General features: G+C 37.5%; 1 pseudogene; it reads right to left on the reverse strand.

Moving 5' to 3' along the window:
• Positions 1-3750: 3750 nt before the first annotated feature.
• The window catches only part of LOC143854798 (secoisolariciresinol dehydrogenase pseudogene), a 4657-nt pseudogene continuing 272 nt past the window's right edge, over positions 3751-8135 (reverse strand).

Here is an 8135-nt window from a genome sequence, read left to right on the forward strand (position 1 = left end):
AAGTAGGCATTTGTATAGCCTAATGCTTAGCAAACTTAGTGACCCTGTTCGTCTTGGATGTCATGACGACTTTGGCAGCAAAAAAATTGGCAGTGCATTCACTGATCTCATTGACACCGCAGGTAATTAACGCCACTTTCCTTCAAGTCTACAAAGCATGGTTGCAAAAAGTAGTTACAACATTCTACAATTAATTGAAATTTCTTTAACAAAGCTCGAATTTTCTACACTTCGTTCTGAACTTTAATAAAAATTTCTAAAAAATACTTTAAAATTGTAAGCTCTTAAAAAATAAAAAAATAAAGTATTTGTGTATTCTTCCTTTATGAAAGGCTTTATCTATTCTTTTGTTTTCTCTTGGGATACGACAAGCTAGAGCATTTGATAGGACTGTCTTTCATTTGCCAAAATTATTACCAGAAAAAATGCTAAGAAACTTTGTGGGATCTCATATATATACCGAAAGGCCACGTTTGGATACCGGCAAGATTTAGATTTGGATTTAGTTGATATTTTGAACTGGATCAGATCCTTAGATTTCCAAATCAGCTACAACAGTGCAAAAAATTCCGATTTTCAAATCTTTTCTGCGAGACATTATTTGGAAATCAATATTTGTGGCAACTTCCGTCACCATCGTTGCTCCTCGAAGTTGCTCCGGCAGCAGCGAGTCATCCCTCCCTCTCTCTTTCTCTCTCTTGAAACATGATCATGAAGATGATTGATGTGTTTTGTATCCAAAACTCAAATCCAAATCAAAATACAAATGCATGAGGTATCCAAACGGGCCCAAAAGGAAAACAAACAAAATTGGGATTTGTGTCAGGAAAACTCCAACGAAAGACAAAGTGAATAAGATCACCAACCAGGACAACAACCCAAGCACAAAAACTATGTCCCAGCACTGCACTTTTTTACATCCCACCACAACTCAAACAAGTTTTTCATAAATTAAAAACACTTGGGATTTATCTTTAAACTCCATTGCAAATACAAATCTAGTGGATAAGACATCTAGAAGAGCTTTATGCAATTTTCCACTATATGTGGGTCCAAATGTAGGCCACACTCAATAAAACACCAACACCTTTTGCACTTATAATTGGCATCTTTTGCTCCTCTTTCTCGATGAGGAATCAATTTGACTAGTAGTTTGTTAAGAAGTCACATATACGGTCCTCACTATGAACAGTGTATGGTGATCAAAGAACCAATTACTTCAAAAGCTTAAGCTGTTAGAGTTGGTGTTATTTAATCATTCTTGCTTCAATACTCTCCCTCACGTGTTGTAACGCCCTGGATTTTTGGAAATACCAACTCGGTGCGTAGAAGAATATTACATCATCTTTCTCAAAAACTTTCATTATTCCCAAGATCTCAAATACAACAACTACGTTTAGAGGGTTTACAGAAATTAGGTCTAACTTATTACATCTTAATTCAAGACATAGTTGATACATATTTAAAACATATTTGTCCTTTAGAACAGTTCTGCATTCAACTCTAGCATTCCTCATCTTTCATCTATACTTCACCTGGGGGTTGGAACAATAAACAGGGAAAAAGGGGTGAGCTCAAATAGCCCAGTAGGGTATAAACAACAAGTGATGTAGAATTGTCAAGCTCATAAGAACATGATATTTTGCAGATAGGACATCTCACATGGAAAGAAAGAATAAGCACAACATACTTTCCAAACGTATAGAGAAAACTTACAGAACTTGATATCAAGAATTATATATATAGACTTCATTAAGCATAGATGCTTTCATTCATAGCCATATCTCGGCCCATTCATAGCCATACCTCGGCTCATAATCCTCTAGATTTACACTCTCTAGAGTCGTCTTTACCCACGTGCACATGGAGGACTATAACGCGTCCACCCGTCATCATATCATAACTCAGTCCATATTCAGAATTAGGGTATCACAAGATAAACCCTAAACATAAACATATCTCACGGAAACAAGTTTCGAGGATACAAGTAAAATCATTTATCTGAAAGGAATGGGGTCTGAAAGAAAGGACCCCCCTTGGATTCTCATCAGTTGTGGATCTCAGAAGGATAGAAACTCTTATGGCAATAGAAAATCATTTCATCCAGTATAACAAAAGAGAATCAAAGGTAGAAAACCCTTACATCAAGTTTAGCAAAAAGAGAATCAAAAGATAGATAACCCTTACAAAAAAAGGAAATCAGAAGATACGGAACCCTTATAGCAAAAACATAATCAAAGGAAAGGAAAACCCCTTACATCAAGTTTAGCAAAAAGAGAATCAAAAGATAGGTAACCCTTACAAAAAAGGAAATCAGAAGATAGGGAACCCTTATAGCAAGAACATAATCAAAGGAAAGGAAAACCCCTTACATATAGTTTTCCGGTCACAGGTTTGTTTGAGCTTACACCTTGGAGTGGATAACCTGTAAATATATTCTAATTTTATCAAATTCATGTTTTAAGGCAGTGTCCTTTCTGTCCAGGTAATGTCCATCTATGTCCAAAATAATGTTCCCTGTGTTCAGTGTTCTTTCTATTAAATTGTTAAGATCATGAGGCCCAGCATGCACTATTCATATGGACCCCACATGTTATTATTCATGTGGACCCCACATGTTACTATTCATGTGGACCCCACAGGTTACTATGCTCAGCAGTTCACCATTCTTTGATTTAGTTTATTTCTTGGCTACTATGCTCAGCAGTTCGCCTTTCTTTGATTAAAGTTTACTTTACGGTTACTATGCTAGCATTTCACCGTTCAAATAAGATGGGCTACTATGCTCAGCAGTTCGCCTTTCTTTGATTAAAGTTTACTTTACGGTTACTATGCTAGCATTTCACCGTTCAAATAAGATGATAAAACTTGCATAATCTATAGCGAGTTATCGCCTCTTATGCATGCTTTATCCTAATATTTACATAGGTGGTAGAACCAACCATATTACCCATAATAAATACTTTAACTATCTATATGAAAGTACTCGGTGGGACCCGCTTGTGAATAATACTCGGTGGGTCCTACTGTGAATAATAATTTTGAATAGTGTATCTCAATAGTGAACTTGCATAGTATTTCTGCATAGTAATCTTACGTAGTATTTCTGCATAGTAATCTTGCATAGTGACTATTGTGAATAGTAATTATGAATAGTGACTATTGGTAATTTTTAATATGTGTAAGTATCTACTCATTTTTAGTTGACATCTGGGGCGGTGGCTTAGTGGTAGGAAGCCGTTCAATCCTCGCTCAGCGTTGGGTTCGAATCGCGTACGCCCCATTATGCCAGATGTCCTCATGCCCGATTAACTCGGGGAAAAATGAGTAATGGCCGATGATTACCCACCTATGAGGCCATTTTTATTTATTTGTATATATATATATATATATATATATATATATTTACCGGTTATTACACGTGTGGCCCCTCATTTTTGGGGGTGGTCTCTTTTTTTGGGTAGCTCGTACAACTGGCACATGTGGCCCCTCTTTTGGGTTCGCCATACATATGGATTTTTAATATCAATGAGTTGTTGGGTTTTAAACCCATGACTTGCTGTGAGGCAACAGTTCACACTTCAACACTCAAGGGATAAATTAAATGTGAAACAACAAGTTACAACAAAAGCTTAAGTGTCAGAGTTGGTGTTATTTAATCATTTACGCTTCAACACTGACAATGATTCCCAGTCACAAAAGTAATAAGGCATGTTTGGATTGCACGAATTGGAAATAGGAATTGGCATTTCATCCCATCTTGTCCTACTTTGAAAACTGCATCGCATACATTGGATTGACAATGGTGTAACCACCATCTACCACAAGGTTGTGACCACTCACATACTTGGATTCATCACTTCCCAAATAGAGAGCAGCATTAGCAATGTCTTCTGCTTTAAGATAGACCCCCTTAAGATTAGCAGGAACCTCCTTTGACTTCTCAAGCTCTTCACCCTTTGCCGGAAAGAATCTATCAGCCAAAGGGGTTACCACACCATAAGGAGAAATACAATTTACTCTAACACCAAACTGCCCGAGCTCAACGGCCGCGTTCTTCGTGAGCCCCACCACTGCGTGCTTTGAACATGTGTAGGCATGAGTACTGATCCCACCTAAGACTAAAGCAATACTAGCTGTACTAATTATGCTGCCACGACGAGCTGGGATCATGTCCTGAGCGGCGTGCTTGATGCCCAAGAAGACGCCTGTTAGATTCACACTATGTACTCTTTCAAAATCTGCCTTCTCATTGTTAATAATGCTTTGCTTGAATGGGTCTATGATGCCAGCATTGTTGAACATTATGTCGAGCTTCCCATACTTGGTAACAACACTGTCGATAGCATTTCAGACATGTTCTTTGTTTGAGACATCATAGTGGATGAAACAATCAGGGGAGGCGAGGTCTATGCTAACTAATTGGCCCAATTCGTCTTGGACGTCGGCTATGAACACTTTGGCACCGTGCCGGTGGAACAATTTGGCCGTGGATTCACCAGTCCCGCTTGCTCCGCCAGTGATCAGTGCCACCTTACCTTCTAGTCTATAGATAAAAGTCAATAGGTTTTGAAAAAAAAATTCAGTTCAGAGGAGCTAGTAACAACCCTAGTAGGAAAATTATGTTAGCATTAAAGAAGTGAATACATGGGATTAACACTTTGGCAAAAGACAATAAGTGATTATGCTGAAATAAAATTATGATCTGTACTGTTCTACCCCTGTCTCACTTTAGTAGAGCATCTCTAAGAGGTTCTGGAATTCATTAAACATGGCAACTTTTGTGAGTTTTGCTAGGCTGGATCAAGAAAGGAGCAACTCTAACATCATTGGAGGTTTGATGGAAGAATATTATCTTTCCAGGATAAAATATGGAATAAATTACAAATTGTATGGGATAATATGAAATTAGGTTTTGGGAAGGATAATAAAATAGAAATTTTCAAATATTATTTGTTTATAGCAAAAAGAATTATTTACGCAGCGTCTAGTGGTAGACGTATCAAGAATGTATTCTATAAAGGTGAATTAAAAGAAGATCGGCAATGGGGTTTTTACCAGTGTTTAAAAACGCGGACCCGACGCGGAACGCGGCCGAAGAAAATCCATGTCAACTCGGCGCGGACGCAGCCAAAAACGCGGTTGGCGCGGTTGATGCGGTCAAATCAGATGAGTCTTCATTTTAAAAAATAAATAAATAATAGAAAAAGTATAGAAATAATATAGAGGTATTTTTAAAGGGAAAAATAAATAAATGCGGCCGAGTCCCGAGCCGAGCCAACGAGTTTTAAATCACACTGGTTTTTACCAATGTTTGATTTTTCATTGGGAAATTGATCCGGAAATTGCATTTTATTTTGGAAATTATGAGTTCCTTGTACTTTCAATTCTTCTTACTACCGGATGGTGCCATACATAAAAGACCTGTTTGCATCTTCTCTGAACAAGGGTTCTTTCTTCATCTTCTTTTTCTTCTTTTTATTTGTTTTGTTTTTTCTTTACCACTGTCGGGGACCATTGTTGCAACTTGAAAGAGGAAGAGGGAAAAAATGAAGAGGAGGATGAAGAAACAGAAAAGAGAAGGAAGAATCGACGCCGAAAAAAAAGGAAGACGCCGGAAAAAATAAAAAGAAAGAGGAAGAAGAAGAAGAGGAGGAAGTTAGGATCGAGTCGAGAAAAGTTGAGATCAAGTCGAGAAATTTTCCTAACTCGTACCCAACTTTTGCCGCCGCAACGTGAACCTATGTTTTCCTGAGATGGCTTGAAGTTTTCCTACTTAACCCAACATTTTCTACTTGACCCCAACTTTACTTAGTCAACATGAACTTTTGCCTACACGACACGAATTTTCCCGCTAAGACCCAAACTTTTCTCAACATGACACGAAGTTTTCACGACACGACCTGAACTTTTCCTACTCGACAACATTTCCACTTTTTTTTCCTCTTTTTTCTTTCATTTTTTCTTGCGACGTCCATTTTTCCGACGTCATCCAATTTTTCCGGCGTCGATTCTTCTTTTTCCATTTCCTCCTCATTTTCTTCCTCTTTTAAAAAAATTGACACCGGGGCTGAATTAGAGGCAGGAAAAATGCCATGATCTGTTTCCCGCCCCAAGAGGTGGTATCCTAAGCCAGCCACATTTAGATTGGAATTTTATTAGAATTTTTTAATTAAAACTTTTATTTTAATTTATTTTCTCATTTCGTTAGAGGGAGAATCAGAATTGGAATCTGATACCGTTCGGATCGACGATCGCAATCCTTAGGGTTGTGGAAAAAAACACAAGAAGTAAAACTCTTGCTAAATGCTTAGAAAAGCTTTCTTTTTTTAGCCAAAAACTATCATCCGCTTTCTTTTTTTAGCCAAAAACTATCATCCCCTCTTTGCTCATTCTCATTGATATATTTGGAGATACAAGAAGTAAATGAGATACATGGAAAATGACTTACCAATAACTTCTATACCTATTCTGAATACCCTATAATAACTTCTAGGACAATTTTCATGACAATACCATTTCCTAAGTAGTCAAAGTACAAACCCAATAAGTCTTAATAAAGTCCCTATAAATCATTAAAGAAATACTTAACTAACACATACTAAAAACTAGACATAGTAATTGCTTATCTAAATTCCCATGCAAAACCCAAAACCAAGTCAAACCACATAGATGTGCCACATGGATGACAAATGGCATTATCCTACGGTGCCACTTGGATATGCTACTGCATCAGAATCGGTATAAGAAGTTGATTCCTATTCCTAGGCATTCCAACCGCAGGCATAAGATGTAGTTTCTATTTAGATCGCCGCCTATGGAAAAATATTTTCGGACGCAACCTATTTACGTTTATGGCCCATCAATGGACGGTTTGGATTATCCTATGGTATGGTATGGGCGGGGCCTACGTTGTTCAAAGATGGGCCCACCATTCCACCAATGGTTTCTGTTGGGCCCACCTGACACGTACGCATGAACAGTAACTTGGGTACTATTTCCAAACTTCTATTCTTTACCTTCCTTTTCTTTTATGCTTCTTCTTTCTTCTTCGTATGTGCTCCATGGGCTTCTACACATGTATGAGGCTTAAACAGATAATGGATTGCATAGGTACCTTTTTTGGATTTCTATCTAAAGTTCTGGGTGAAGTTTTAATCCATTTTGTCCTGTTTTTGTTTTTTGTGGGTGTTAATATGTGGTTTATGATAAGTCTCCATGTCTATCTATTTTTTTGTTACTTCTTTTATTTGGGATTTAATATGCATTGCTCATTAAATCCAATCAAATGTTTATACATAAGAATCCTAGCCCAAAGAATCCAGAATGTAGCGCTTGTTGCTCTTCATTTCATTTGACATTCAATTTTGGCAGTTTGTTTTGTAACATAAGCCCCACGACAATTCTTTCATCAGAAGAATTCCACTTGGAGGGTGTAGTCTTCAGTCTTCAGTCCAACACTCATTTCTGTCAAGTTTAAGGTATTATGTACTGTTTTTATAACTTCAGCAGTTTCCCATATTTTTGTCATGATGGTGGGTATCACCATCATGCCTTTACTGCTCAAAATATTTCTCAAAATGGTATCACCATGATTACACACCAGCCACTCAAAATTTGAAACTAAATTAGGCACTGCCATTTTGACCAGAAATTGCTTGAATAGAGTTACATGTGACTCTGTTTTCTTTGGATGGAAGTGGCTCTCATCATTTCGGTCTATGTCATTAATTCTTTCAGGGGTCATGTTTTCCCGTTGTTTTGCATTTCTTATTGATTTTTTCAAAGTCCAAAAATCTAGAAATAACCCATCAGTGAAGTTTATAAGACAATTTTTGGCCATCTATTACGGATTTTTTCTCTTTGATTTAATCTCTTTTCAGAGTTTTTTTGCCACCCATTGTTCGCTATATTCTGAGTCTCTCTCTTGCTTTCCTATTGAGATAGTTGACTAAAATCTAGGGGTGTCAACGGATCCACTTCGGATCGGATCCACCTATGTCTTAGTCACGATCCATTCAAATCCCTTATCGGTCGGATCGGATTTGGAGTGCTCACCCATCACCTTTTACTGCTTGGTTGAAGCTCCCAAGTATGCTATCATGAGGATTCCCTTCGTTGGTGAAATTTTTGTG

Source organism: Tasmannia lanceolata, unplaced genomic scaffold, assembly GCF_043159265.1.
Source record: "Tasmannia lanceolata isolate RefF3 unplaced genomic scaffold, GAP_Taslan_0.1 ptg000020l, whole genome shotgun sequence".
Taxonomy (NCBI): domain Eukaryota; kingdom Viridiplantae; phylum Streptophyta; class Magnoliopsida; order Canellales; family Winteraceae; genus Tasmannia; species Tasmannia lanceolata.